General features: G+C 43.1%; 1 protein-coding gene and 1 long non-coding RNA gene across 2 annotated transcripts in view; one reads left to right on the forward strand and one right to left on the reverse strand.

Annotated features, from left to right (window-relative positions):
• LOC310791545 (uncharacterized protein) overlaps positions 1–23,936 on the reverse strand; it is a gene marked incomplete at both ends in the record, with an annotated part of 557,869 nt that overhangs the window by 230,762 nt on the left and 303,171 nt on the right. The window lies entirely within an intron of this gene.
• On the forward strand, positions 9,433–10,261 carry LOC310791014. The gene is made up of 3 exons (XR_014553413.1): positions 9,433–9,713; positions 9,837–9,984; positions 10,110–10,261. It is a non-coding gene; the product is annotated as an uncharacterized lncRNA (long non-coding RNA).

Raw genomic sequence — 23,936 nt, forward strand, 5'->3', positions numbered from 1 at the left:
TAGAGTCAGATTTACAGCGAGTTGGTTAGCGTAGTTGATTTAGTTTGTTAGTTGTTAGTACAGTAGTAGTGTTTAGTATAGTCTTTATAGTAGACTTCGTTTAGATAGATAGTTAGCGCGTAGTTACAGTTCATTGTAGTTAGCTTAGCCTTAGCGTCAGTTCATTTTAGTATTTAGCGTTTATTCTAGTTCAGTTTGATCGAGTTGGTAGCCGGTAGATTAGCCTTATTTCAGTTCAGTTTGATCTAGTCGTAGCAGTAGTTGTTTTATTTCAGTTTAGTTTAGTTAGTATTTTCAGTTTTCAGTTTAGTTGGGAGCGGGTGGCGTGTTTGTGCCATGCCGGCCAAACGCAAGCGGTCTTCGGCGGCTGCACGCAAGCGATCGGCGGATCAGAGATCACTGCTGGATTTCTTTTCCGTCCGAAACGAGCTTGTGCCGGAGACCGATTCCGAGGTCTCGGATGAAGAACGGGGTGAGCCCATGCATGTCGCCGCTGCGGCTGCTGGGCTGACTGAGTCTGAGTCGAGTGAGCTCACGTCTTCTCCAGACGCGGAGGATTCTGAGGAAGAGTGGGCCCCGTCGAGGAGCGAAGCTCCACAGAGCAGTGGTAAGACGATGTTTGAGATGACTTGTGTAACTTGTGTAAATGTAATTACTATGACTGTACAAAAGCCAGCAGTCAGTCAATTCATTTTACTGAATTTCAGACTCTGAAGATGAGCCCGTAGCCGGCTGTAGCGGTAGGCCTACAGCATCTGGTGCCACAGCCTCTGGTGCCAGGAAAATGGGTAAGATCACACTTCAGGATCAGGTTTATTTTCACATCACAGGTTCCAGCCAGAATTCAGTACCACACATATAAAAAACACTATTTTATGGTAATTATGTATTTCTATAATTTGCAGATGGAGCTGGAAGTGGGAAACGTCCTCAGCCTGCAGGTCCTGAGTGGTGTGACGTTGACTGGGAGCCAACCCACATCCCCTTCACAGCAGTTCCGGGTCCTCATAGTGGTGGTGCTGCTCAACCAGTGGAGTTCTTCCAGCTCTTCCTAAATGATGAGCTGCTCCAGGACATTGTAGTCCAAACTAACTTGTATGCACACCAGTGCATCAGTCAGGTCAGTGAGGCTCTGCCACATTCAAGGCTTGGGAGGTGGAAGGACACTACAGTGGCAGAACTCAAGAGCTTCTTGAGACTATATTTCCTCACTGGGATCGTCAAGAAGCCTGAACTGTCCATGTACTGGACCACAAATGAACTGTATGCTACCCCCCACTTCAACAAAACCATGTCTCGCAACCGCTTTCAACTGCTAACACGATTCCTCCATTTCAGTAACAATTTTGATGTTGATGGTGCAGACAAGTTGCTCAAGGTCCGGCCAGTTTTGAACGACCTGTTAGAAAAGTTCAGAGCCATGTTCACACCAAGTGAAAACATCAGTATTGATGAGGGGATGCTCCTGTGGCGTGGGCGGTTGGCCTTCAAAGTGTATAACCCACAGAAACCCATAAAGTATGGGATAAAGTCCTACACCCTCTGTGACTCCCAGACAGGTTACTGCTACAGCATGAAGCTGTACGGTGGTGAGCGGTCCACCCTAGGCGAGACAGTGGAGTTCCTCCTCGGGGACTTGGCAGGGCAGGGTTACCACCTATACATGGACAACTACTATAACTCTGTTTCTATGTGTGCACAGCTGCTGGAGTGTCAGACCCATGTCTGTGGCACTCTGAGGAAGAACAGGGGCGAGCCACCTGCTACAAAGGTTACCAACCACACCGTGAAGCTGGGGGAAACGGTCATGCGCCACAATGGTGGCACCATGGTTCTGGCCTGGCGAGACAAAAGAATCGTCAAAATGGTTTCCACTCTGCACGACGACACGATGGAGACAGTGCAGGTCAGGCAGAAAGGCAGCAGAGAGAGGGTCCCACACGCAAAACCCAAGTGCGTTGTGGACTACAACAAGTACATGAATGGGGTAGACAGATTGGACCAGAACATTGCCTACTATCCCTTTGCCAGGAAGACATCCAGGTGGCCATTCAAGTTTGTCATGTACATGTTTCAGATGTCTTTTTATAACGCCTTTGTTCTGTACAAAGCTAAACACCCACAGAGAAAGTGTAAAACTTTGATGGCTTTCATCCTGAGTGTTGTCGGTGCATGGACCAGACCTGTGGTGGAGGAGGAGGTGGGGGCTGGGGTGGAGGAGGAGGTGGGGGCTGAGGTGGAGGAGGAGGAGGTGAGGGAGGAGGTGGGGGGTGGCGGGGAGGAGGTGGGGGCTGGGGTGGGGGGTGGGGGGTGGGGGGGGGGGGGGCAGTGACCAACCTGCAACCAGGCCGGGCCGGGCACCATACCTGGACCCTCCAAGCAGGCTGGATGTCGATCTAGCGGGCCATGTAATGGCCATGTATCCAGCCTCACTCAAAAAAGCTGGCCCAACGAGGAGGTGTAGAGTTTGTTCAGAGATTGGTGTTAGAAGCGAGACACGCTACCGTTGTGTCGTGTGTAATGTCCCATTACACAGGGCTGGCTGCTATGAGGTGTACCACTCAGAGAAGAACCGTGCTCGGTGGCACAAGTAGGCATGGGTCGTAAAAAAAAAAAAAAACTGCCTGAGCAGTTCTGGATTCGGTGTACGAGCCCAAACCGGTTTGATCACGAACCGAAAAAACCTATATAAAAAAAAAACATGTAAAAAAAAAAAAAAAAGCTGAGTGACCTGTGGTCTGCTCTTGTTTTGTATTTATTTTGACATTTATTTATTTTATTATTGTATTATTCCTCCATTATTGAAAACAACTATTGTTCAGATGTCTGATGTCTCACTGATGCCAAACATAAATGGTTAAAGTGACTGTTCTGCCTGTTTGATTGAATTTCACAAAACTGCGTTTTTCTCAGCTTTCCTTCTCAGACGCTGAAACCATACTGTATTCAACGGCTAATATCTACATAACTACTAACTCTACAAACTAACTCTTTTAGACAGAGAAAGCACACATTCTATTAGTTCTTTTTAGATGATTGGTGTTCACGAAGTCCTAACAGAAAAGAATCCTCGGCTCTTGTAAAATGAGCCAGAATCCTCAAAAACCCCCCTGGCAGAACCTACCTACAGCATTGAAAAAACGGCTGGCAGTCAATGTGTTAAAGGGGAGTCATTCAAAATGATTTTAATTTAATATTGTTTTAATTTAATAATCAGTTGTGTTGGATAGTAAAAGTTGAATGAGATTAATGGAACAAATTTGGGAGAATCATCAACACGCTGTCAGGGGGTACACTTGGCATGGCAAAACAGCTCAAGGGGTACACGGCACAAAAAAGGTTGGGAACCACTGATCTAACCCCCCAATTCCAACCCTTTGATTGCTGAGTGCCAAGCAGGGAGGCAAATGGGTCCCATTTTTATAGTCTTTGGTATGACTCGACCGGGGATCGAACTCACAACCCCCCAGTCTCAGGGCGGACACTCAGACCACAAGGCCACTGAGATGGTGTGTGTGTGTGTGCGCCTCGTCTAACTAACGTTACACGCGACGCAGCAAATAAACAAACAAACTCTGCCATCACAGTCACACTGGACATCAACACTAGCGGGAGACTTCTCCCACCTCCAAATATACAGCAACTTTATAAGGTTAAACATAAACACCTTACCGAGGGAGAGACAGCACCCACCGCTAACAGCTAACTAAGCTAAGCGACTAGCCGATCAGAAAATGGAATGGATGGAAACAGCCGTGTGATTAGTGAGAAAGTCAGTAAAAGAAGGAGAGAGCTGCAGGTGATTATGCAGAACTAGTGCACGTTAAGTGTACAGCAGGTAATGACCCACTGCCATGAAGAATATAGTAGGCAGGACAAACCCACCGCTCTAACCACGCTGTAATGTAATCACTATGGGAGATTTCTGCATTCTGGGCTCATTTCAATCTAGTATTAAACATACTTTCGGGTCATGTTTAAATAAAAACACGGCTTGTATCGATATATATGCACCATCACTACTACAAAATGAAAAAATAATTTTGAAAAAGGCCGAAATAATAAATTAAATCAAGCTCTGTTTAGGGGAGCAAATGCAGCGTTTCAGCCCGCTGGAATAAAAACGGCCCAACAAAAAATCGTCACTCCTCGCCTTTAAGAGTGGATTCCACACTGGATTTTTTGATTTGTCCTTTGGTCTGTCACTTAAATTATAGCCAACCCCTGTGTACACGTCATGGTGAATGATTCCTTTTGATTTGTTTAGGTTATACCAACGAAAATCGCGTCATTTCCCTTCATTCGCCTCGCCACTAACTTCAAATTTGAGGAATCAGAGAGGTAAAGACATGAAATTGTCCGCCAACTTGTTCTCTTGAACGCTGTGGAGTCAGTTTTCGTTTTTCGTTTAGGGTTTTTTCGTTATTCGTGTCAAAATGTGCAGTGCGCCGTGTAAAAACCACCCCCTGTTTTTCTGCTTTGTCTTGGTAATTAGCTCACGCGCTAGCAGCTTAGCTGCTGTAGGCTGCGGTGCAAACGACGTCCTCTCCTCCCTCCCTCTCTCTCTCTCTCTCTCTCTCTCTCTCTCTGCACGTCCACGATTGTAATTTGCAGTGTTTCTCAACGTGAGGTCCGGGGACCAACAGTGGTCCTTGAGATGTTTCCAGGATTCTCTCTCAGCCAAATATAGATGGAATTCTGAACAAAATTGTATCAATAAAAATATTCTCAGATTTTTCATCTGAGAGACAAAATCTCAAAATATATTCAACCTTATATTTTATTGTTTCTTTATTATTGTATTTATTTAATTTTGTATTTCCTATTTCTATTAGAGACCCAAGGAGAACAGGCCGACAAGATGAGCTGCAGCAAACTTGGAAAAACGGGTGGTAGTATGGAGTTCAGGGAATGTGACAAGCTGGGTGTAGGCTTTGAGTGCACTGTTGACAGAGCAGAGAAGTTGGATCATAACTTGTTAACCAACAATGTAATGTTTGAGATAGAGAAGTATGTAAAAGTGATGGTTGTGCCAAACAATAAGTATAGCTTAGTTAACATTCTGCTATACAACTTCAGCTTTGACACTCAGGGACATGGTGAGGGTTATCGTAGCCTACTTGAAAGGAATATTAGGACATATTTGCATCGGGCTCACAAGGACCACAAGAAGATGCATGGTAGTGACAGGGAGATGTTTGGCAGGGCAGTATTTAAGCTTCCAAAAGCACACGGTGTAGCAGGTCAGTCAGGTACTAGTGTTACATCATCAGGCCCATCTCCCCAGGTAAGTACTAGTCTCACACCATCAGACGCAGCGTCTGTCCAGGTAAGTAGTCTCATGTCATCAGACCCACCATCTCGCCAGATAAGTACAGACAGTACCAGCACTGATGATGCTGCTCATTGTGTTAGGGATGTCACTGAGATTGTAGGAGATCTGAATAGAGAGATAGCAGATACAAACAGGCTCAAGATAGAGTTTGATCTTATTTGTATTGAGAAGGACAGGTTAGATAGAGAAAAGAAAGCCACAAACTCAAAACTGTATGAGGCTGAAGTTAAAATTAGACGCCTACAGTCCAAGTTGGCTAAGTGTAGTGAGAGACTCTCTCAGCAGCAGCCAAGGAACTTTTATAAGAAGCTGAAGCGGAAGGAGAATAAGTTGCAGAAAGTGCAGCGAGACAAAGAAGAACTGAGACGGAGGGAAAAAGGCATAGTAAATGCAATAGTGCAGGCAGCAAGCAGGATTCAAGACCTTCGTGAGGATATGGAAAAAATGAAAGCAGAGAAGAGAAAGGAATCTGTCAGTTGTAGTTACTATAAAAGGAAGGCAGAACAGAGCCGTCATACAGTTACTGATTTACTGGAGCAGGTACAAGTTTTAAACAAGGAGGTAGACTTTTGGAAGGGTGAGCATCTTGCTGCAAGTGCAGAATTAGACAGGCTTGTAGCCCAGAGTCGTATCAGCACCTTCGAACATGGCAAGTATACTGATGCCGTTAGGGAAGTGTACATGGATTTAGTGACTAGTGAAGGGGTAAGTGCCAATAAAGCCACAGAGGTGGTCAGAATCGTACTAGAGAAGATGGCTGGTATAGAGGTAGGGAAGTTGCCAGGTACCACCTTTTGTAAATATATGATCACGGAGGCAAGACAGGTGGCAATGCAACATGTGCAGGAGACCATTCTTAGAGAAAATAACACGACACTGACACTGTGTACTGATGCCACGACTAAACACGGGCATAAATATGGCACTGCAGGCGTATTTCTGCCGGATGGCAGTAGGCTACATTTAGGCGTAAGAGAGCAGGCATCCGGCACTGCCCAGTGCACATTTGAAACAGTAAGGGAGATGATTCAGGATATTGTCAGCAGTGGTGGGGGACAGGTGAATGTTGAGTACTGTGAGAAACAAGTCTTCTCCAAGATCAAGAATTTAATGAGTGATAGAGCCAACACACAGAAGAAGTTTAATGAAATTCTGAAAGACTATAGAGCCAATATTCTGCCAGATATCATAGATGGTTTTGATGAGTGTAGTGAGGAACAGAGGGCAAGTCTCTGTGTAGTTAATGAATTATTTTGTGGCTTGCATCTTATTGACAATTTAGCACATCAGGCAAACAACACTCTGTGTAAATGGGAAAATCTGGTGTTTGGCACTGATAAGGTAGGTAGCTGCAGCAAGCAGGGCACACAGACAGCCAGTAATGTGGGTGGAGATGAGGGCGAGGATGAAGACGATAGTGAACATGTGGTTAGACATCAGAGCGGTACTCTTAGACTACTCAGAACTGTGTGTAAACTTGTGCAGGAACGTGGATGTGAAAAGAGTGGCAAGCCGGTTCACTTCAGAACATTTCTTAGGGAGAAGAATGGATCTGACAGTGTTCCCCTTGCCACGATGAAGGGCAATAGGGCAAATGTCACATTCCACAATGCTGCTGGTTTATACTACATCAGTAATGACCTTAGTGCATTCACAGCTGCCAACAGGGCAGAGAACAGGCTTGTTCATGCTGTGAATGAGGACCTTGGTGTTCCTCAGTTTCTTGCAGGTTGTAGGGCATTAGGTCTGATTGACAAATTGGTAATCCATCCTCTGTGGGTTGCTCTTTCTGAGAGAGAGAATGTACTTGCCATGAATGACAGGTATCAGGAGTTAGTTAAGAAGCTTGAGGAGTGGCAGGCAGATGGCCACTCATTTGTGACAGGGGAGGTGAAGCTGTTTGAGGATATAGATGTATCAGATAGCCCTGTGCTTCAGTGTTTAGTACAGAACACCACTGCAGAGTTTGATGCTCTAACTGTGCAAGCAGTAGAGATCCTTCTTGCCAGCCTTGTCAGGGTATGCAGGTGCATGTTAGCTGACCATCTGCAGCACGGCCGTTACTCTTCTGTAACCCAGGATCTCCAGGCACAGGTAGCAGGTGCACCAAAAACGAATGCCAGCTCAGAGCGTGATTTTGGCATGCTTGATAGGCTGCTTAGGGAGAAGACTAGGGCAGATACAATTACATTGGAGGGAATTATGCTTTTTAAGCAGAACAGGTCCTGGGATTGGTTGTCGCATTTAGATAGTGATAGGAAAGCACAGGTAATGTCTGTAGCCAGACGATCTGTGAAAGAGCAAAGAGCCACATTTTCTGAGAGAGCCCAGGCTATCAGAGAAGAGAGAGTTAGGGTGCTGCTAGAGACTAGGAAGAAACGGCTAGAGAGAGATGTTAAGGGTGTTGTAGAGAAGCAAAAACTCACAGTTGAGATGTGTAAATATGGGGGCTTGTGGACAACAGTTGAAGAGGTAGATGACCAGCTGCAGGCTTTTGATGAGAGGATGCAACTGCAAGCTGTATCAGCTCAGTTGAGATTCAGGCGTGTTGTCCTGGGAGTGAAGAATGTGAATGGAATTTTAAATGTGACTAAGGACAGGAAGCCATTACCCTTGGACACTCTGGTCAGTAATCTGAAGAGTGTATTGCATGAGGAGACACCAGTAGAAGAAGACAGTGAAGAAGAGAGAGAATATGGTTGTGCTCCCTCAGATGTAGTTACTCAGGCTAAGGAAGGGTTTCTTCACCTGGCAAAGAAGCAGCAGGAGCGGGTTCGGGATGTAGGAAGGAAAAGAGGAGGGCTTCCACAGGTTGCGGTCCCAAAAATCAGTGCAGCAGAGCAGCTTGTGGGGAAAGTTAGTCAGACACAAAGTTGTAGAAGATGGCACCACAGCGTGGTATAGGGCCACAGTGATAGACAGCATAGAACTGAATGATAGTCAGTTATTTACCATGCAATATGATGAGGATGAGCAGATCAGACAGTGGGATGTATGGAGAGATTTCCAGGAGGGGAATGTAGTGATAGTCTGTGTCAGTGCTGCAGACATGGTAGGTAGGCGTGTAAAGCACATGCTCATAGATGAGCAAGGGAAAGAGCAATGGGAGGAAGGTATTGTAGTTGCTGATGTCACAGGTAATTCGCTCTTAATTGAATATACATTTGAGGAAGGAGGACGTCTTTATGAATGCCCCCTCTTAGATGACTACGTTTGTCATAAACTTAGATTCGTAGTATAGATCTCCAGTGTTGGTGTAGTAGATGTATGAAGTGCTGAGCGGGCCATTTCAAGCCAGCAGTATCAGATGCACTCTGATGATCTTGTAAAACATAGACTGTGGTTAGTGAATAGTGAATTGACCTAATTTTATTGTTGTCTATAGAGTCATCGAGGAGGGTCTATATGGTATTGGTGGTATTTTTAAGAATACCATACGGAACCGATGGCACTGAGAATACCCTTAACGGTGCCAGTGGGGCTAGTCACAGCCTTAGTCATTGGGTATTGCCGTATGGTACTGGTGGTGTAGTTATTAAGAATGTCATATGGAACCGACCTGCGATGGCTAGGCTAATTCTAGGACTTAGACTTAGCTGCCAAACTTAGTTCCACCTCTGCTGTGGTCAACAGTCTGTATATAACTGTATATAGTTTGTTAAAAAAAAACAAAAAAAACAAAAAAAAAGTTCCCCAAAATGTTCTTTCAGAGCTTTGATTCTGACGTTTTTTTCTATTTTCCAGGTTGATGCAGAGATCCCAGATGTTCAAAGATGTTTTTCTGTCTGTGTATGTTTGTATTGTTTGTTTTTTTGCCAGTCTCAAGGCATACAGTGGCCTTTGATTTATCTTTTTTTTTTTTTATTGATTGAGGACGAATAGCCACTACAGTTATGGCCTTGCATCTATTTTCAGGGAAAGCCTTCCCAGGTGGTTCCAGGAGTGTACAACCTTCCCATGACCTTGCCCAGATAATAACCCATTGATTTGTTGTTGATTAGCCATATACTTGTGATTTCCCTTTTTCTCATTTAATTTACCTCAGTCCGGGGTACAGACACTACACTGATGAAGGCCTAGCGCCGAAACTTGTTTGTGCTGTACCCCGGACTGAGGTAAATTAAATGAGAAAAAATACATCTTGTGTGCTGGCTTGTTCTTCGTATTGATTGTGTGCTTGTGCCTTGCACCGGACCCGTTTCACTTTGTGAAAACGGGTCACGAGGTGTGCTCGTTTTTCCACTTTTTAGACTCCACAGGCTCCACACACCTGGCCAGCATCAGCGTTCAACCACCTGCTACTCATCTCCACCAATCACCACTGGCCTACAAATACTGCCTCGGCCTGTCAGTCCTTGCTGGAACATTGCCATTCACGGTTTGTAACCCAGCCAGTTGAGCATCGTAAAGAAGCTATCTAAACTCAGTAGCAAATTTTTGTGAATATTCTTGACTGCCTGTTTTGCCTGCCAACCTGATCCCTTTTTCCCTGTGTTCCCAGGATCCTTGTGACTCCACCTGTGGGAGGCTCCACACACCTGGCCAGCATCAGCGTTCAACCACCTGCTACTCATCTCCACCAATCACCACTGGCCTACAAATACTGCCTCGGCCTGTCAGTCCTTGCTGGAACATTTTGCCATTCACAGGTTTGTAACCCAGCCAGTTGAGCATCGTAAAGAATTTATCTAAACTCAGTAGCACCTTTTTGTGAATATTCCTGACTGCCTGTTTTGCCTGCCAACCTGATCCATTTTTCCCTGTGTGTTCCCAGGATCCTCTGCCTGCCCGCCTGTTCCCCCACTGAGCGCACGGAGTGCCCCACCACGATCAATTAATAAAACCACTGTTGATTTTTTACACTTGTATGTACTTATTTGTCAAATCAAAATGTAATATAATAATGTAATGTAAAAACAAAGTATGTCCTCCAAAGTGGGGGGGTGGTGGATGGGTTAATAAAAAAAAAAACTTGATTTTTTACACTTACCTGGATCAATTAATAAAACCACTGTTGATTTTTTTACACTTACCTGGTTGTCAGTCTGCTTTTGTGTTTTCCTGCTTGAAGCCTGACAAATGGTTCTTAAGATGAACCACTTTTTGTGTTTGCCAGTAGGTGGCGCTATGCCGACTTGCACGAAATTCAGCAGTGCACTCCATCGGGCCCCCTTAAGTGCACTCCTTGAGTTTGAAGTCAATCGGACAAGCGGTTCTCGAGATAAACAGCTTTTTGTGTTTGCCAATAGGTGGCGCTATGCTCAATCTGTGTGTGTTTGGGGGTGTGGTGGTTCAGGGACTGCAACCTGCTATGGCCTCCCCAGATAATAACCCACTGCTATGCACATTTTTAGCCCAATCCGACCTGGGGTGTGGGCATGAAGTGGTTTCCAGGTGGTTTCCAGGACTTTCCAGGTGGTTTCCAGGACTTTCCAGGTGGTTTCCAGGATTTTCCAGGTGGTTCAAGTACTGAACAACCTGACCATAACCTTGCCCAGATAATAACCAACAGCCATGCAAATTTTCAGCCCAATCGGAGCTGGGGTGTGGGCGTGAGGGGTTTTCCAAGACCTTCCAGGCATGAATTACATTTGACGTGAGGCCCACTTTTTCAGGCGTTTGGCAATGTAATGAGTGATGAATCCTAATTTCCCCTTAAAATTTGATTTAAAACAAAAAAATGCACGATTTTGGCCAGGACACTTTTGATTTGTTGTTTATTGGCCACATACTAGTAAATATAACAAGATAGGTGCATCATAAACTGTTACAAATATGTTTTTCAGAAAAACACACAAACGGGTTTGTCCTCCCTAGAATATAGTGACATTAACCGAGAGCAGAGAAAACACTCGCATTTGCAGAAGCAACCTTCAGGGTCTGCATGTAAAGTCTGCACGTCACTCACCTCTCGCAGCTGCAGAAGCACCCTTCAGGGTCTGCATGTAAATTCTGTGCATAACTCTCTCTCTAAAAAAAGAAAAGTCACGAATGTGGCGTTGACTGTAATCTGTCGCTACAAAAGAAATAAACTGCATGTGTACAGTATTACTCATTGTATTACTGGGAAGACATGTAACTAACTTTGCAGTCTGAGCCATCTTACACAGCCTATGTGCTGTAACACAGTGCAAATGTCTCAAACAGACTGATATCATATCACAGGATGTTGGGAAGAGTACATTTCTATATACTGTAATTTGTAAAGATTTTATTATAAAAAATATTATGCTGTATTCTCTTATTTTTTTAAAGATAATTTTATTTCAAATTGATTTATTTTTTTATATATTTTAAATTGTAATATATTTCTTGTAGCTATTTTAGTCTGTGATACCGTGAAACCGTGGTATTTTTGTTCAAGGTTATACCGTCAAAAACTCATATCGGCACATCCCTAGATACCATTTGTTTATATCACAATCGCAAATCGCACCTTTTCCCCAAATCGTGCAGCACTAACACACACACACGCACGCACGCACGCACGCACGCACACACGCACACACACACACACACACACACACACACACACACACACACACACACACACACACACACACACACAAGCTTCATTCATTATTTCTTTTTTATCAACACTTGATTTCAGTGAAACACTGCTGGCTTATGAGAAATCAGCCCGGTGAACCCGCCCTCAGAGAGAGAGGCGGATGACTCAAACGCAACACAGCAGTCTGCTCTGTAGGCAAGTCGACGCATGTCATCTTAGTTAGTAGCGCCCTCTGTAGGCCTAATATGAAGCAGACTAGTTTACCACCCATTGAGCTATATTAAATATATATATGTCGATGTTCCCACCTCGCTCTGAAGTCCTGATCTGTCTGCAGAAAGTCAACAAGCCGTTTCTCTCTTTATGAGGAGTCATGTGACTGAAAGACGCTCATCTCGCAGAGTCTCAGACACACAGATGGAATAAAACTGGGTTAATTTAACGGTTTAATAAACTGCGTCATGTCGGTCTTCTGTGAAGTACAGGGCCACCGCCCACATCTACTTCCCTGTTTGTTTTACTGACGCCATTATCTCACTGTTACATCTTTTCTATGAGCGTTACTTTGAGAGAGAGGAAAAGAGGCAGGTGAACGCAGTAAAACACCTGCGATCAGTAACAAACTGACTCAGACACTTTTACAATCAACAGATGTGAACTCAGACAGTGGAAAAAGGTGACAGATATCAGCCAGGGCAGAGACACTAAACCACTCAGAAACCATTCACTTACTTAGCAGCACAAGTGCGAGAAGGTGACTGTCACCTAAAGGTGACTAGTTTCATCCCTGAATAAAATAATAATATGAATAATAATGTAGTATTAACACTCACCCTGCCTCTTCTCTCTGCTCTCTCAAAATGGTGTCGGTGTGACTCTGAGTTGAACTGCGACACACTTGACTTCCACTGTCAACAGTTACTTTGCTCCGCCTCAGCCTGTATAGAGAAGTGTCGTGGCAGCAGGGCTGGATGATGATGAACAAAACGTCGCTCCGAGTGTTTCCGGCTCTGGGCGGAAGACCGTGCTGTGCTCCAGGAAAGATATTCCGCTCAATTCTTGCGTTCCGTTTAGAAAACATGGGCGACGCGAGTAACGAGAGTTAGCTCAAAACAAACACTTTGGTTTGGTATGTCCATGCTTCTTGTTTTGTCTCTAACTCGTAGCGACTGACTGCCTACTGTTGCATTTGTGTGGGGGAACGAAAACACTGCAGCACACAGGCCACCGGAAGACGGGGGCGGGTCTTCTTCTGTCTTCCTGCCTCAGTAACTGCCAGGGTCTCTCTCTCCCCCTATGCTCTCCCCTCTGAGAGAGCCTGGTGACGCATCAGGGCTGGGAAAGTAACTGATTACATGTATTGTAGATTCTATTTATTGTGGATTTATTGATCCAATTTGCTGTGCACTGTAAATATTGACTCTTTTATTGTCTACTTTATGTTTGATATCTTAAGGTGCAAAATAAATAACACCTAAAAACACTTGGCTCTTAGAAATGACCAGTGAGTGCAGCCAAGAAATAAATGACTGGGTTCTAAGAAAATGATGCTCTGTAATCCAAAGATGTAAACACGATTATTATATTATTATATATTATATTATTATTGAGAAACAGATAAGACAAGATTAGCAAAGCTGTTCTTTGTTGTTGTTGTTTTTTGCGCGGGGGGGGGGGGGGGCATGGGGTCCTGAGGAGCTCCAGTAGTCAAATGCAGGAGGACATTTGTTCAAAACTAATCAAAAAGTAAAATAATCAGTTACATTACTTTTATATTGTGATACTTGGATTACTGATTACAATTTTTGACAGGTAACTATTAATTGTAACCGATTACATTTTAAAAATAAACTTCCCAACCCTGGTTACCAATCACAAGTTCCAGAGGCAGCTGCGAGCGGGATTTAGGTGTGACGACAGCTAGAAGCGAGCGATGATAGACAGATGGTTCATCCAATCACCTGCCAGGGATTATTTAAACACACACACAGCCTTTTCCATACAGTTTCCAAAGACGAGCTCCCACATGGTTCTGTGAACAACCCATCTGGCATATATAGCCTATATATATATATATATATATATATATATATATACACACACACACATGTCCTATAACTTAATTTCCATTCATACTCACTGAACTCATTATTTCCACCGTGTATGTATCAAGTTGAGCCAAGAGTCTACTGGTTGCTTTTGTAACAGATTTGAGTCTTTATTGAAGGAAAAGATCAAATAGAGAACACATGTACAATACTTCAGCTACAGAGAAACAAGCCGTGTAGCTGAACAAAGACATGCGCACATTTCCAACTTTGTCCAAATGAAATAGAAACATGTGAAAGGAGAATGAAAGGGAAATAGTGTCTGAAGTGCTGCTGTGCAAAGTGCCACAAATCAATCCTCTTTATCGACATAGATTTGACTCTACTGTAACTATACTACAGACTTTACTGTACAAACCACCTGCAAGCAGCAGCTGAAAGATACTTAACTCAGACGTGGATCTAGGATTTCAAACAGCCCCCCATCAGAAGAAAGTGCCTGGCACTTTGTACTGGAGCGCCCTCTAGCGGCTTTCCGCCTCAGTACATGGCTCTCATGAACAGGGCAAAGCAAGAAGATATAATCATATCTCAAACTTGTATCAGGTCCCAGGGTTCTTACACATTTTCAATCAAAGAAAATCACATACTTTTTCCTCTGAAGATGTTGTCTGGTGTTCAATATGATTAACGCAGATCTAGATCTAGATCTGGTCTGATGAAGAAATAATTAATGGTGAGATTCCCTGTCGTTTCCCAATGGGGTGGTGTGTTTCAATCAACACTGCGTGAATTACAACGATCACACCTAGACACAAACACACACATACACACACACACACACACACACACACACACACACACACACACACATACACACACACACACACACACACACACACACACACACACACACACACACACACACACACACACACACACACACACACACAGTACTACCCTGGTAAGTTAGTGTCACCTTATTTTCTTCACACAACATGTCTAATTAAAAACTGTGTATTAACTCTTTGCTCATCAGAGTATTTTTTAAGTTGCCACTGAGTCGCCAGAATTTGTGATCATATTCACTCATCTTTCAAGACCCACAGAATATTTTGTACTATGAATATGCTTCTGTTTTCACACACACACACTAGTGCTGCACGATTAATTGAAACGCAATCGCGATGTCAGCACGTGCGATTACATAACCGCAAAAGGGTGCGATTATATATAAAATAAAAATAAAAAAGTCTGTGTGTGTAAAGGTGAAGGTAAAGTCCCACACAATGTGTGAAATTTGTTCTCCGCATTCCACCCATCCCCTGGGGGAGCGGTGAGCAACAAGCGTCCTGTGGTGAAAATGGTGAAAGCACATCTGTCCAAACTCAACACTGATTTCAACCAGTACTTTGATGACATTGAAGCAAAGTCAGAAAAAGTGGACTGGGTGAGGAACCCTCTCACTGTGAGTGAAAGCAGCAGCAGCCTCCCTGCAAGATTGCAGGAAGATCTGGTGGACATGTCCTCTGATCGTGGGCTGAAGATGGCACATGCTGAAAAGTCATTGACAGAGTTTTGGTGTGATGTTGAAAGGGAATATCCTGAGCGGGGGAAATGTGCACTGAATGAACTTTTTGCCTTTTGGATCTACTTATATGTGTGAGGTGACCTTCTCAGCTCTGACCCACATCAAAAACAAGCAGAGGAACAGACTGAATGTGGAGAACAGTCTGGTAACAACAGCTGTTGCCACACTGCCCCCAGAACTATCAAAGCTTATGAAAGACAAACAAGCTCAGGTGTCTCATTAAAGCTGCCAAATGACTGAATCATAAGAGTTTTGTCATTCAAATTATTTTAGTTTAATATTCAGTTGTCTTCATTCTTGGCAGTGTTTTGCTGTGAGGTTGAAAGGGAATATCCTGATCTGGGAAATGTGCACTGGACTTTTGCCTTTTGGATCTAATATGTGTGCTATTTCTGTGTGCTATTTTGGTGTGATGTGCACTGATTTGAACTTTTGCTTTTTGGATCTACTTATCTTATGTGTGATATTTTGCCTGGTAACAGCTGCCCCCAGAACTGTCAAAGCTTATGAAAGACAAACTAATTTAATATTGTTTTAATTTAATAATCAGTTGTGTTGGATAGTAAAAGTTGAATGAGTTTAATGGGGGTACACTTGGCATGGCAAAACAGCTCAAGGGGTACACGGCACAAAAAAGGTTGGGAACCACTGATCTAACCCCCCAATTCCAACCCTTTGATGCTGAGCGCCAAGCAGGGAGGCAAATGGGTCCCATTTTTATAGTCTTTGGTATGACTCGGCCGGGGATCGAACTCACAACCCCCCAGTCTCAGGGCGGACACTCAGACCACAAGGCCACTGAGATGGTGTGTGTGTGCGCCTCGTCTAACTAATGTTACACGCGTGACGCGACGCAGCAAATAAACAAACAAACTCTGCCATCACAGTCACACTGGACATCAACACTAGCGGGAGACTTCTCCCACCTCCAAATATACAGCAACTTTATAAGGTTAAACATAAACACCTTACCGAGGGAGAGACAGCACCCACCGCTAACAGCTAATTAAGCTAAGAGAGTAGCCGATCAGAAAATGGAATGGATGGAAACAGCCGTGTGATTAGTGAGAAAGTCAGTAAAAGAAGGAGAGAGCTGCAGGTGATTATGCAGAACTAGTGCACGTTAAGTGTACAGCAGGTAATGACCCACTGCCATGAAGAATATAGTGACATTAACCGAGAGCAGAGAAAACACCATTTGCAGAAGCAACCTTCAGGGTCTGCATGAAAAGTCTGCACGTCACTCACCTCTCGCAGCTGCAGAAGCACCCTTCAGGGTCTGCATGTAAATTCTGTGCATAACTCCCTCTCTAAAAAAAGAAAAGTCACGAATGTGGCGTTGACTGTAATCTGTCGCTACAAAATAAATAAACTGCATGTGTACAGTATTACTCATTGTATTACTGGGAAGACATGTAACTAACTTTGCAGTCTGAGCCATCTTACACAGCCTATGTGCTGTAACACAGTGCAAATGTCTCAAACAGACTGATATCACATCACAGGATGTTGGGAAGAGTACATTTCTATATACTGTAATTTGTAAAGATTTTATTATAAAAAATATTATGCTGTATTCTCTTATTTTTTTAAAGATAATTTTATTTCAAATTGTTTTATTTTTTTATATATTTTAAATTGTAATATATTTCTTGTAGCTATTTTAGTCTGTGATACCGTGAAACCGTGGTATTTTTGTTCAAGGTTATACCGTCAAAAACTCATATCATCGGCACATCCCTAGATACCATTTGTTTATATCACAATCGCAAATCGCAATATTGTCCACACAGTAATCGCAAATCGCACCTTTTCCCCAAATCGTGCAGCACTAACACACACACACACACACACACACACACACACACACACACACACACACACACACAAGCTTCATTCATTATTTCTTTTTTATCAACACTTGATTTCAGTGAAACACTGCTGGCTTATGAGAAATCAGCCCGGTGAACCCGCCCTCAGAGACGAGAGGCGGATGACTCAAACGCAACACAGCAGTCTGCTCTGTAGGCAAGTCGACGCATGTCATCTTAGTTAGTAGCGCCCTCTGTAGGCCTAATATGAAGCAGATTAGTTTACCACCCATTGAGCTATATTAAATATATTATATATGTCGATGTTCCCACCTCGCTCTGAAGTGCAGCCTGTTGCACCAGCTGAACGTAAGTTCTGTCTTAAGTTAGGGTGTAAAGTCCACACTAACTGCTACGTTCAAACTAGTTAGTTTGACACTAAAGTTGTGTCTTTGTTGAGTTGCACCACGGAGACGTAAGATACATCTTAACTAGTAGTCCTTACCTCACACTAGCCAAAATAGTGTCGCAGAAAATGACGTGTACAGTATCTGTGACCAATCAGTGAAAAGCACGGTGGAAACGGTGTTTATTTACCGTTGTTTAAGTAAGTGGAGTGAAAACAGGACATGTTGCCCACCGCAAATTAGTGCTTTTATATTTCATCAACACTAACCAAATGAGAACGTTATTGAGTAACGTTCGTTTAGGTTCATATTACTGTTAACGTTTATCTGTGAGCTCTATCAGTATTGTAGGCTAATTTAGCACCATCCTGCCTGCTAAATTGTTGCGGTTATTTTAATTTGTATGCAGTGCTGCAGCTTGTGGGAAACAAAAGCGTGAGTCATAAATATCAAAGGGTGTAATTATTGATCACGGAGAGCGCGTTACCGACGCAAAACAACGATGCGCCACGGTGCCAAGTTGCAATCCGTGCCAATGCTTATTTTACGGAGGACTTTACACCTAGTAAGACGTAGGTGTAAATTTTAAGTTCTAACTTATACCTACGTTGTAACTATTTCACTTGGTGCAACCTAGTGTCCTCTAGAGAGAGAGTGGCGTCAGCGGAGGACCAAAATGCAAGAATCATTAGCCAATGAACAGCCAGGAATGGGTCTCGCGCTACTTTTGCATGTTAAAATAAAGCTGATAATGTACAATTTGATTCATTTCAAGGGATGAAAAACCCTTTCAAAGTACAACACTGTCTATTTTGATGCAACTCGACAGTGCTGCTTTTTTTTACTGAAGAGTTCCACTTTCTACTTCCTGGAAAAAACTGGTCCATTGGAGTGAATGGAGATGTCGGAACTCTTCTATTATACGGCTCTGGTGCAACCCAAATATTTTTAGTAGTGCGTAAACTCGGACTTAGTGAGACTTTACGTTCAAACTAGCTTACGTTTCAACTTACGCACAGCTGGTGCAACCCACTGCTGATCTGTCTGCAGAAAGTCAACAAGCCGTTTCTCTCTTTATGAGGAGTCATGTGACTGAAAGACGCTCATCTCGCAGAGTCTCAGACACACAGATGGAATAAAAGTGGGTTAATTTAACGGTTTAATAAACTGCGTCATGTCGGTCTTCTGTGAAGTACAGGGCCACCGCCCACATCTACTTCCCTGTTTGTTTTACTGACGCCATTATCTCACTGTTACATCTTTTCTATGAGCGTTACTTTGAGAGAGAGGAAAAGAGGCAGGTGAACGCAGTAAAACACCTGCGATCAGTAACAAACTGACTCAGACACATTTACAATCAACAGATGTGAACTCAGACAGTGGAAAAAGGTGACAGATATCAGCCAGGGCAGAGACACTAAACCACTCAGAAACCATTCACTTACTTAGCAGCACAAGTGCGAGAAGGTGACTGACACCTAAAGGTGACTATAGTTTCATCCCTGAATAAAATAATAATAGGAATAATAATGTAGTATTAAAGGCACTGTGTGTGATTTTTTTGTCCACTAGATGTCGCCATTTCAAACCATAACAAAACTTGTTTACCCAAACAATCTCGATCCCACCCACCAGCGCACAGCACTTCCTGGTTCCCCCACCTCCCTCCCTCCCTCCCAAGCAACGGAGATATAAACAACTATTTTGTGCATAGCCTACCTACTGCAGACGTAAGTACATAAAACAAGCACGAATGCATCTCGGCTATGTATTTGGCTTGAGTAATGACAAATTTCACATGATAGTCATAAACCTTTAGGATATTGACAATAGTCCGCTTGGTAAGACTTATTTGTATAATCTGCTAACCGATCAAAATCCATGTAATGGTTACATGGATTTTGAAAAGGTTACATTGTAACCTAACCTTTTGCATAGCCTGCCCTATTGCTAAGTACAGTTAGGCAAAACGTTGTCTAAAACCAGGTTGACATAGCTAAATTAGGATGATTTCAATTCAATGTTGGGGACATCGCTAGCTAACCACAGCTGTCTGTCAACAGTGAGTAGCTTAGCCTGTGTTTTTGTTCGTCTGCTAATACCAAGACATGGCCAAAATGTATTCATAGTGCAACGCTAGTATTTTCTCATTGTTAGAGTTGTTCAAACTAATTTCAAACGCTTGAATCACTGCTGTATTTTATAGGCAGGCAAACCAAGCTGTATGCCTGAAGCCCAGGCTAGCACCAGTGGGACAAAGAGGAGACAGGGTCGCAGAGAGGAAGGTCGGCTGTAGGACGATAGCAGATCTTGTCGACATCCTGAAGAACCGCATAGCTGATGGAACTGGTCACGTCATCCTGGTGTAGCCCATATTTTAGTTTTGCAAATAAAGTATTTTTTCTGATAAACGAAGTTGTGAAATCAATGTACTGAGAAACATCACATACACTGTCTATTATATAAAGTAGGCTATATATACACAGAAACACAAATACTGGTAGGCACTAGGCTACTGTAGCTAGACACACTCAGCTTTAGGCAAATCTAATGTTACAATGGAGAATAGTGGCCAAGAGACATGGATGAAGTCATATCAACTTTATTGGTGTACAGAAGATTGCAGACAGCAAACATCTAAACATCAAAGATGATAGAACATGTATTATACAGGTTTGCTATAAAAGCACAATTTCTCCATCTCAAATATCATAATGGTGGGTCCACTTGTTTTCTATCTTGTCATCTTCTGGATGACTGGCACCTTGAAAATCAGACAAATGGAAACGTGTTTAGTATTAATTTGAATCATCTATTTTGTAGCTGGTAGATATCAAGGCAGGGTTCCTCCACATTGTCATGAATTAGATACTTTTACCAAACCTTGATTTGTTTGGACGGTGTTACAGCTATTTTCTAATGTAACGTTGCTTGAGATAACAACAAACTGCTAACATTAGCGAAGCTAGCTTTTCTCCATGGCCTTTCTAAGTGTTTACACATTACTATACCGTTCTGCGTCATAGTGACAGCAACTGGACGTAATTATAAACAGAAAATGCATGCGAAATTTGTAATGGGAAGTAACGTTATGTCATTCATGTCAGCTTGTCACCAGAATGTCTGTGTATAAGTTATACACGGACGACAAGCTAATCAAATCCTGCAGGATTTGATTAGCTTGTCGTTCGTACACACTACACTAGCAGTGTAAAGTCATTTGAATAGCCGTGAAAAGCAACAGTTAGCCAAGTGATTACAACATTCACAGAACAAATTCACAATATCGATAACAACTTGTACATTTCGCTATCATGCGTAACGTTACTGAAATGGGACATGCAAACGCGATAACGTTACTTACCACTGTGTACAGGAGAACACGGCAGCTCCGAGTCACTTTGCAGGCCAGATATAGCTGCTCGTAGGGCTCTCCATCTAGTGAAAGCCAGACCGGCAAGGTTGACTCTGGTCTGAGATATTTCTTTTCGGCGGCGATTTGGCTAAAGTATGAAACCGCATATATAAGGTGGATCACGGAATGTAAAAGTCAGGAATGCCCGCATCAGGGTTCCGCCATCTTGGTCTACAAAATTCTGTTTTGGGCTGTGGGCTGGGAGGGGCTCACTAGGTCGGCTTCTCGGGGGAGGGGTTTCTATGTAAACTGATTCGGGATGTTAGAGGGGAAGGACAGAGGGCCATCACAACACAGGGAGGGGGCGTGGCTTAGTTGTAAACACAGAAATAAATCACTATACCTCCTCTATATATACAAGTTATTGGTTTGGGGATATTTAATAGTGCAGAATCTTACACACAGTGCCTTTAACACTCACCCTGCGTCTTCTCTCTGCTCTCTCAAAATGGTGTCGGTGTGACTCTGAGTTGAACTGCGACACACTTGACTTCCACTGTCAACAGTTACTTTGCTCCGCCTCAGCCTGTATAGAGAAGTGTCGTGGCAGCAGGGCTGGATGATGATGATCAAAACGTCGCTCCGAGTGTTTCCGGCTCTGGGCGGAAGACCGTGCTGTGCTCCATCAACAATATTCCGCTCAATTCTTGCGTTCCGTTTAGAAAACATGGGCGACGCGAGTAACGAGAGTTAGCTCAAAACAAACACTTCGTTTGGTTTGTCCATGCTTCTTGTTGTTCCTCTAACTCGTAGTGACTGACTGCCTGCTGTTGCATTTGTGTGGGGGAACGAAAACACTGCAGCACACAGGCCACCGGAAGACGGGGGCGGGTCTTCTTCTGTCTTCCTGCCTCAGTAACTGCCAGGCTCTCTCTCTCCCCCTATGCTCTCCCCTCTGAGAGAGCCTGGTGACGCGGCAGGGCTGGGAAAGTAACTGATTACATGTATTGTAGATTGTATTGATTGTGGATTTATTGATCCACTTCGCTGTGCACTGTAAATATTGACTCTTCTTACTGTCTACTTTATGTTTGATATCTTAAGGTGCAAAATAAATAACACCTAAAAACACTTGGCTCTTAGAAATGACCAGTGAGTGCAGCCAAGAAATAAATGACTGGGTTTCTAAGAAAATGATGCTCTGTAATCCAAAGATGTAAACACGATTATTATATTATTATATATTATATTATTATTGAGAAACAGATAAGACAAGATTAGCAAAGCTGTTCTTTATTGTTGTTGTTGTTGTTGTTGTTGTTGTTGTTGGGGGGGGGGTCCTGAGGAGCTCCAGTAGTCAAGTAGGAGGAAATTTGTTAATACTAATCAAAAAGTAGAATAATCAGTTACATTACTTTTATATTGTGATACTTGGATTACTGATTACAATTTTTGACAGGTAACTATTAATTGTATCCGATTACATTTTAAAAATAAACTTCCCAACCCTGGTTACCAATCACAAGTTCCAGAGGCAGCTGCGGGCGGGATTTAGATGTGACGACAGCTAGAAGCGAGCGCTGATAGACAGATGGTTCATCCAATCACCTCCCAGGGATTCTTTAAACCCACACACCCTTTTCCAACAAACCGTTTCAAAAGACGAGCTCCCACATGGTTCTGTGAACAAGCCATCTGGCATATTATATATATATATATATATATATATATATATATATATGTACATGTCCTATAACTTCCATTCATACTCCCTGAAGTCATTATTTCCACCGTGTATGTATCAAGTTGAGCCACAGTCTCCTGGTTGCTTTTGTAACAGATTTGAGTCTTTATTGAAGGAAAAGATCAAATAGAGAACACATGTACAATACTTCAGCTACAGAGAAACAAGCCGTGTAGCTGAACAAAGACATGCGCACATTTCCAACTTTGTCCAAATGAAATAGAAACATGTGAAAGGAGAATGAAAGGGAAATAGTGTCTGAAGTGCTGCTGTGCAAAGTGCCACAAATCAATCCTCTTTATCGACATAGATTTGACTCTACTGTACTGTAACTATACTACAGACTTTACTGTACAAACCACCTGCAAGCAGCAGCTGAAAGATACTTAACTCAGACGTGGATCTAGGATTTCAAACAGCCCCCCCATCAGAAGAAAGTGCCTGGCACTTTGTACTGGAGCGCCCTCTAGCGGCTTTCCACCTCAGTACATGGCTCTCATGAACAGGGCAAAGCAAGAATATATAATCATATGTCAAACTTGTATCAGGTCCCAGGGTCCTCCTTACACATTTTCAATCAAAGAAAATCACATACTTTTTCCTCTGAAGATGTTGTCTGGTGTTTAATATGATTAACGCAGACCTAGATCTAGATCGGTCAATGGTCTGATGAAGAAATATCAGAATATGTGAGATGATCGGCAGGGTTCCTACATGCTTTCTTTCACATATGGCCGATGTTCTTGACTAGATGTGATGTTGGTGCAGCTATTTGATATAATGCATGCTGACAGTGGCCGGCTCATAAGAGCATCCCTCTATCTGAACATTATTCTTCACATCAACACAAGCTGTGTATTCAAAGTGGGTCTAGAACAAGATCAAAGCTAGAATTGTGTGTGTATCGGACCTGAACTACAACATTTTCCATACTTTTCACAGACTTTTTTTTCAAATCCCCAAACTATTCACTTTCCAGACCTGCGTAGGAACCCTGAGTTACGGAAGCATGGATACAAGTGGACAGATGGTAATCATATACATTTCATTTCAAATTTTTATTAGGATTAACCCCTTGAGATGTATCATCTCGTTTTCGAGGGGGTCCCAACATAGTCAGACATTACAAACAGT

The sequence above is a fragment of the Poromitra crassiceps genome, assembly GCF_964638095.1.
Source record: "Poromitra crassiceps genome assembly, chromosome: 16".
In the NCBI taxonomy this organism is placed as follows: Eukaryota; Metazoa; Chordata; class Actinopteri; order Beryciformes; family Melamphaidae; genus Poromitra; species Poromitra crassiceps.